Genomic DNA, 7,989 nt, shown 5'->3' on the forward strand with positions numbered 1-7,989 from the left:
CCACACATCATGATTTCACTTTTTTTCTATTTCATGCACAAAAGTCAATAAGGGCTTTCCAATCAGCTTTAAACTTAATATCTTGTCTCTAATTAAAGCTGGCCATTTCGGCAAGTCTCATCATCTTCACTGTGCATTTTCTCACTGTGGGTAAAACAAATCGTTCTACCTTTGTGCGTAGAATAGTCTCACTACCAAACATGGTGCGATTTTCCAGGGTGGCAGATTTTTTTTTTTCTTTGAGTTATTCTTTGGGGAAATTACTCCAGCTATATAGCAGGGAACCATTTTAGATCAATTTCCAAGTACAGTAAAGGATGGAGACAGCGATCAGCTGCCTTGATGCCAGTAGCAAAAACAGACTCATCAGCTTTTGAGTAGGCCTGTCTTTAATGGTCGCTTAGGAAGAGAAGCATCTGCAGGTCAAAAAGTCAAAATGGCACCTGCACTCATGTGATTAAATCTCCACCTTGTCATGAATCATACATAAGATTCATGTAAAAAAAGCTGCAGGCTACAATTGTGCCGGTACGTCTTCCATCTTGACTTTGTGGGCACACCCTGTGGGACATCCCTGCTTGGGAACAGGTGTCCAGAGGGAAATGGGGCCAACGGCAGTACTCATTTTATATATCCTTTACGTAAACAAAGGATGCATTTAACTTATTCACATGGCCTCCTATTTCATAACAATAATACTGGGAGGTGCGCAAGAATTAAAAGCAGTGATAAGAACACCTGATTCTGGTCACACATGTCGGAGGTGGTAGAAGTAAGACCCAACTTCTGGCAGCAAACAAAACCCAACAATGAAGTTCAAGCAACCTGCAAAGATTGCTTAATTTCTGGGGCCAAATGCCAGGGGCAGGGGAGTGAGCAAGTGGTGGGTTGCCCCCGGTTCACACCGGTTCTATAGAACCGGTAGTAAAACCGGCGGGAGGCTCCGCCCACTGACCCCGATGTCATGAAAATGATGCTAGCGCAGAAGAGCGTGCGTGCGGCCCCGTTGCGAACCAGTAGTAAAGGTAAGTAGAACCCACCCCTGGTTGGGGGCATCCAGATCTCAGAGGAAAACTGTTCCACTTGTTGTTTTTTTCTTCTTGCTCCTATAAAACCCATAAAGAAGAGTTTTCAACCTTGAGAACCTTTAAGACATGGGGATATCAATCCCCAGAATCCCCTAGCCAGCATGGCTAGCTACGGAATTTTGGGAGTTGAAGTCCACGCATCTTAAAGTTCCCAAAGTTGGAACACTGCCATAAAAGAACCCCTTAGCAAAGAAGCTGCATCTGATGCTCTTCTTCACTTCTCAGAGCCAAAAGTAGGGTGCTGCTGGGGTTTGGATCTCTGCAGAAACTTCTCTCCATCTTGCAGCTATCCTTCGGAAGAGGCATGCACATGCACAGTACAGAGCTTTCTCCAGAATTTAGCAGAATTATAGAATAACCAATTCTATAATTATAGTTGGAAGGAGCCTTGGAGGTCTTCTAGTCCAAGCAGGAGATTCTATTCCAGTGTTTCTCAACCTTGGAAGCTTGAAGATGGGTGGACTTCAACTTCCAGAATCCCCCAGCCAGCGCTGCTGGCTGGGGGATTCTGGGAGTTGAAGTCCACCCATCTTCAAGCTACCAAGGTTGAGAAACACTGCTCTACTCCATTCCGGACAAATGGCTGTCCAATCTCTTCTTAAAAACCTTGGCCATTTCGCAGCAGGGTTCAGACCTGAACGGCTTTTGCTCATTCTCATGCTTAAGTATTCCAAAGCCCATCTCTGAAGTCCCCATCTCTGTCCTTCCCAGTTTCTCATCTTCTCCAAGGCAGGTGGCAGGAAGGCAGCTGCTGATTTGGGGCCCAGCCTTGGCCACTCCAGGGTTGCCCTGGCAACCGCAGCAAAGCCCCAAGAAGCTGCGAAGAGGAAGGAAAGAAAGACCTTTGTGCAGCCTCAGAGATCCCTGGGGTCTTGCCTCAAAAATCTGTGTGTCTGTGTGTTCAAAACATACGTTGCAAGCTAAAAGGTTCCCCCTTCTGTCTAGGAGTGATGCAAATAGGGGCAGCGTCCCCCATCTCCCTTTCCTTGCCAAGGAAGTCCTGAAGGCAGAAATCCTAGCAGTAGGGAGGAAGGTCTGGAGCCAAAAAGGAGGGTCAGCAAAGGAAGCTGCGAGTAGCTGTCCTTCAGGATGCCTGCAAAGTGACAAAAAAGAGTCAAGAGTCTGCTGGCACCACTACCACCCCAACTGATGCCTTATTCCATTTATTATTGTTATTGTTATTATTGGAAGTTCACTTCCGTCTATCCAGGACATGGCATATAAGTGCTGCTTGACCAGGGTCCACAGTATAGTCTGGGATGCTACACGTCCTCTCCATGACCGGTTTTCTTTGTTACCTTCTGGGAGGAGGCTTCGTGCTACCTGAAGCAGAACAACTAGATTCTGTAACAGCTTTGTACCACATAGCATCAATCATTTTATCTCTCAGGACTCTTTTTTATGCTATGTATTCAAAATTGACTGTGATTAAAGTGTGCGTGTGTATGTATGTGCGTGTACTTGTATGTTTATGTATGTATATACATACACATACACACACATACACATATACCAGGGGTGAAATGCTCCCGGTTGCAAAAATCCCTGCCCCTCCCCCCCATGCCCAGCTGAGCCGCACAATCATCAGAGGCTTTTTTTTTACTTTTAAAAGCATTTTTTCTACAACCTCTTCGGCCGAAAAAATGCTTTTAAAAGTAAAAAAAAAAGGGCTCTGATGATCGTGCGGCTCAGCTGGATCGTCAGAGGCTTTTTTTTCTTTTAAATGCCTCTGACAATCCAAGCTGAGTTGCTTGATCATCAGAGGCATTTAAAAGAAAAAAAAGGCTCTGCTGATCAGGCAACTCAGCTGGGATTGACAGAGCCTTTTGAAAGTATTTTTCGCCGAAGAGGTAGTAGAAAAAATGGTTTTAAAAGTAAAAAAAAAAAAAATTGGCCATGCCCACCCAGTCACATTATACCACCACCACCAAGCCATGCCCACAGAACAGGTAGTAACAAATTTTAGATTTCACCACTGACATATACATATATTGAGCAGAATATATGGGCATCAGAATTTCATTTTTTAATGTGTGCCAGTGTGTTCACAGAAAAAAGTGACAATAAAGGTTGTTATCTTGTTTTCTTACCTTATTATTTATTACATATCTAGGTCACCCATCTCATTGCCAAGAGATTCTTGGTAGCTTACAACAATATACATGCATATAAAAAACAATAAGAACACCAAATGGATTAAAAACCTTCAGTATTAACATCAGCCCAAAAGTAGATCAAAAGTGCAGTGCTGTCACTCACCCGTCTGATCCAGGTCTCTCTCTTTTTTGTGTTTGCAGCATGTGGGGTTTTTTTGAACCACGTGTGTGTGGAGATACTGGTATACCTCAACTTACAACCATTTCCTTAACAGATGTTCAAAGTTACAACGGTGCTGAAAAAAAGTGACCTAAATATGACCGAAGTTGTCATATTTAATGATTGTGGCAGCGTCTCTATGGTCATGTGATCAAAATTTAGGCCCTTGGCAACTCGCGTGTATTTATGATGGTTGCAGCATCCTGAGATCATGTGATTTCTATTCGTGACCTTCCCTGCTACCGACCAGCAATATCAATGATCATTTGATTCACTTAATAACTGCAATGATTCACTTAACAATCATGGCACATATATAGTTTGGGGTCAATTACTTGATGAACAGCCTCTCCCCAGTTACATCTACCTGGCCCACCAGAGTGGGAAGGCAGGCGAACTATCAAGGAAATACATCTGGTGGCACCTAGGAAAAGGGACTTCTGTGTGATGGCTCCCACACTGTGGAACATCATTCCTCCAGAGATAATCTTGTTGATTTTCCTTAAAGACATAGTTTTGTCAGTGGGTCTGGAGCAGAGGTGGTATTCAGCCGGTTCACACTGGTTCCCGCAAACCAGTAGCAGAAATTTGGCATGGGTTGCCGAACTGGTAGCAACCGCAGGCTGGCCATGCGACAGAACCAGTTGCCCACTCACCGCTCCCTGCTCCGTCCATCCGCTCAATGCTCACTGGCCCCGCCCTCCCACTTGACGCTCGCTCGACTCTCGCTCGCCCCGCCCATCCCAGCCCTATATATGTTGCCTTCGCTTCACCATGTGGCCAAGCTACGTGCCTCACCAGTCCCCTCCGTGCCTCACCCTCTCTGCTCAGCTCACCAAAGGTAAGTAAGCATGCCGCCTGCTCACCATTTGCCTTGGGTCAGGGGCCGGGGCTCTGGGGATGTGCCATTCCCCGAGGCCCCGGAGCCACTGTCCGCCTCGGCTGGGTCGGGGAATGAGCCATTCCCCGGCTCCTGCCTTGCCCCGGAGCTGCCGCCCGCTTGCCACCTGCTCTCCCTTCGTCAGTCACACGTGTTGCCCCATTTCCCTTCCTTCAGTGGCCCCGGCCCTAGCCCCGCTTCCTCCCCCACCACCGCCTCTTTCTTTGGGCTGCTTACCTTCCTTTTTTTCTACCTTTTTCTGGGCATGGGTTTGAGTGACGTCAAGTTGGCCACGCCCACTCAGTCACATGACACCCCCACCTAGCCACGCCCACAAAACCGGTAGGGAAAAAATTTGAATCCCACCTCTGGTCTGGAGACTCCATTTTGAGAGGAACAAGTGGCTTGTCTTTTTCTGTTGTCATCACCCCAGGCTGGGAGTTTTAAATTGTGGTTTTTAACTATGAATTTGTAATATTGTACATCGTCTAGCATCACTGTGTATGAGTTGAGTGGCTATATAAATTTGTTTAACAAATAAATTAATACAATTGCACAACTGATGGGAATAATGCAACAGGGGAGTTTTGCATCACACAATTAATTCTCACCATTTGTGCAATGATGCTATGACCACATGTTTTCACTTACAACACCCCTCTTCCACGGACAGTACATTCGCATCTGCTACAGTTTGTTTTTTTATTATTGACCATTTTTGGGCCCCTGCAGCTTTACTTTCTATGAAAAAAGTTTCTAGATCTCATTGTCAAAGCTAAGGTCATACAAAAACAGGATACTCCTTCAGAAGACAAAGAAAATTGTGAGCCAGTCTGGATCATTCCCCACCCACTTGCCTGCAGAGCTCAAAGTGCAAAAGTACAAGCAGACAGGAGGCCAGGCCTGTCGGGAAGCAGGCCTGGCTAGTCGAGGAACAGGCTCAACCAGTCGAGGAGACCCACTCAATTTCTGCAGCTGTTTGTTTTGTCCTCTCTTTTGTTCACAGATTCATTTTCTGTCAGAGACACCAAAGAAAGTTGTCTGGCTTATTCCAACAGCTTCCTTCCCAGAATCTGGAAGACTGAAATATGTTGCCTGAACCAGCTACTCTGGATTTCAAGTTATGGTTGAAAAACTGCCTGTGGTGGGAAAGCATTCCGCTGTGATTGAGCCAATCACCATAAATGCATTGTGACTCGCTAGAGCTCGCAAAAAGAAGGTTAGCATCAGATAGAAAAAGAATTGTTGATGTACTTCCAGCTTCCTCAGCCGGTTGTCCTCCAGATGGGTTGGAGCGCAGCTCTCCTTGACCCAGCCATGGGCTTTGTGGGTTGGGGATGATTGACTCATGGCTGAACAGACCCAAAGCAGGCCTGGATAAGAGAAAGGTAGTTCACACTCCTTGCTTTCAAGGGTATCCAGAGAGGAGATAAGAAAAGGCAAGATGGTGGCCCCAATCAACCCATTAAAGCCCTGTCTTGTTTACGTGTGTTGCGTTGCACATACAAAGAGGTGTGTCTTTGACCAACATGACTGAGGTGGTCATGGCCACCATCTTGAGTATTTTTCCTCATTTTCCAGGCTCCCCTATAACTTCTGCACCTCGACTGGGGCCTCCGTCTGATTGCTATGCCCTCAATCTTCCACCTGAACCTTTCCTTTCCAAAATCAGCTCCAACCAGCCTTTAACCAACTTTTTGAAAAGATGCACCAGGATTTTGAGATGCAGAGCAAAAGAGGGTGGCTGGTCCCTGACCAGGCTGCCTATCCGTTGAGCAGAGTGTAAGATTTTCTCTTTCACACAGGTTCAGGCAGGGCCTTTTTGATGTTCTGAGCTGATTTGCATAGCTTTCATTGCCCAAACGCCTCCTTTTCTCACCTCTGATCTGGCTCACTGCCAGATGGGGCTGTCTTGACTTCACATGCCCAGAGCGCGAGAAGCAGAAATCCTGGCTTAGCTCATCCTCAGCCAGCGAGGAAAACAGCTCTGTCATTATCAATGCAATGGGAATAAGGCCAGACTGGCTGCAGGTCTCTTACCTGTTTTTGTAACTTGGCAACTAAGATGTGTGGACTTCAACTCCCAGAATTCCCCTACTTGGGAACACATCATAAAGTTGCCGGGTTTAAAAAAACATTTCTGATCTGATGTGATTCAGTTCATGCAGCACCTGTGCTGAATTTTCACCTTTGTCCATCCTCCAGCATCCAGTCAGTCATAATCTCAGCTCAATAAAGTTAAACTAAAAAACAAGAACAGATTCATAAAGGGCTGGGTCGCAAAGATCGCATTTATTTATAATCTTTCTGTTTCCTTTGTTACTGGTACTTTAGAACTCCCAGGCCTGATAACACAATCAGATCTTGAGGGATGTTCTGGAGATCAGCAGGGATGGAGTTAACCTGATTTGGGTTGAAAAGACTGTTCTATAGGGTGGGTGCCATGGGCACAATACCCACATCTTGGGACCCGCCAAGCGTAGGCCCCTACCAGGTTGAACCCACAGCATCCCTTCTTTGCCAGACCTGATGCTGATGTAATGTAATGGGGAGAAGACAGTTCCATAGATAACCTGGTTCCATGCCATTAAAGGCCAAAACCAGCATCTTGAATTGGGCACGGAAGCAAACTGGCAACCAATGCAGTTTATGGAGCAGAGGTAAAACCTGTGCTGTTCTGGAGGTACACATACTGCAACTGCCAACATCACTGCATTCTTCACCAATTGAACCTTCTGGATACTCTTCAAGGGCAGCCCCATGTAGAGCGCATTACAATAATAGATCTGGAGATGACTAGGGCATGAGTGATTATGACTCACATTAAGCTCATCCAGGTCCAAAGTCCAGTATTCTTGAGTGAACAATCTGGCTTTAGGGCACAACTTTGCCCAGTCACCCTTGAAATTTTAGTCACCAACTGCTTCCAACCTTGTGTAGAAATGCTGGAATCTCTGAATCTTATCTCCCTGAACAAACTAAGAGGTACTGGGGCAGAGAACCCTTGCATGCAGCCATAGAGGAAGGTCAAGGGATGCCTCTTCCTTCCTTCCTTCCTTCCTTCCTTCCTTCCTTCCTTCCTTCCTTCCTTCCTTCCTTCCTTCCTTCCTTCCTTCCTTCTTTCTTTCTTTCTTTCTTTCTTTCTTTCTTTCTTTCTTTCTTTCTTTCTTTCTTTCTTTCTTTCTTTCATGCCTAAGGTGGGACGTGAATTCACAGTCTCCTTCTTTCTAGCCTGGTGCTTTAACCACTACACCAAACTGGCCCTCCTAAAAATTATGGCTGTACCACTGTTGTGCAAATCCAGAGGACTATCAGGATAATGTTGCCCTGCCCGGTTCTTAAGGATGTCAATTGCAGAACGGCTGCAGCCAAGGAAGCAGAGGAGGCAGTAAATGCCCGCTTCAGTCCACAACACCAAGAAGCTGCATTCAGTTTTCACCCCCTTCTGGTTTCCTGACTGATGGATTGTGTGACAAAACGGGACAGACTTTACACACTGTGCAGCTGTCATTAGAGGCAGTTGGCTTAAGGGGAAAACTACTTTCATACTAGTTCAGATAAGGATGACTTAAGTCGGCCTCATTTAAGGGCTGGGGAGGGGATGAAGGCAACATCGAGGGGTCATGGCAGGACCAAGAAGATACCAGGTCATGCTGGTCCTGGCTTTAGCCGCCAGGGGAGACCTGTCTCAGCCGGAGAAATCAT

Source organism: Pantherophis guttatus, chromosome 10 (genome assembly GCF_059756535.1).
Source record: "Pantherophis guttatus breed Tessera chromosome 10, ASM5975653v1, whole genome shotgun sequence".
In the NCBI taxonomy this organism is placed as follows: domain Eukaryota; kingdom Metazoa; phylum Chordata; class Lepidosauria; order Squamata; family Colubridae; genus Pantherophis; species Pantherophis guttatus.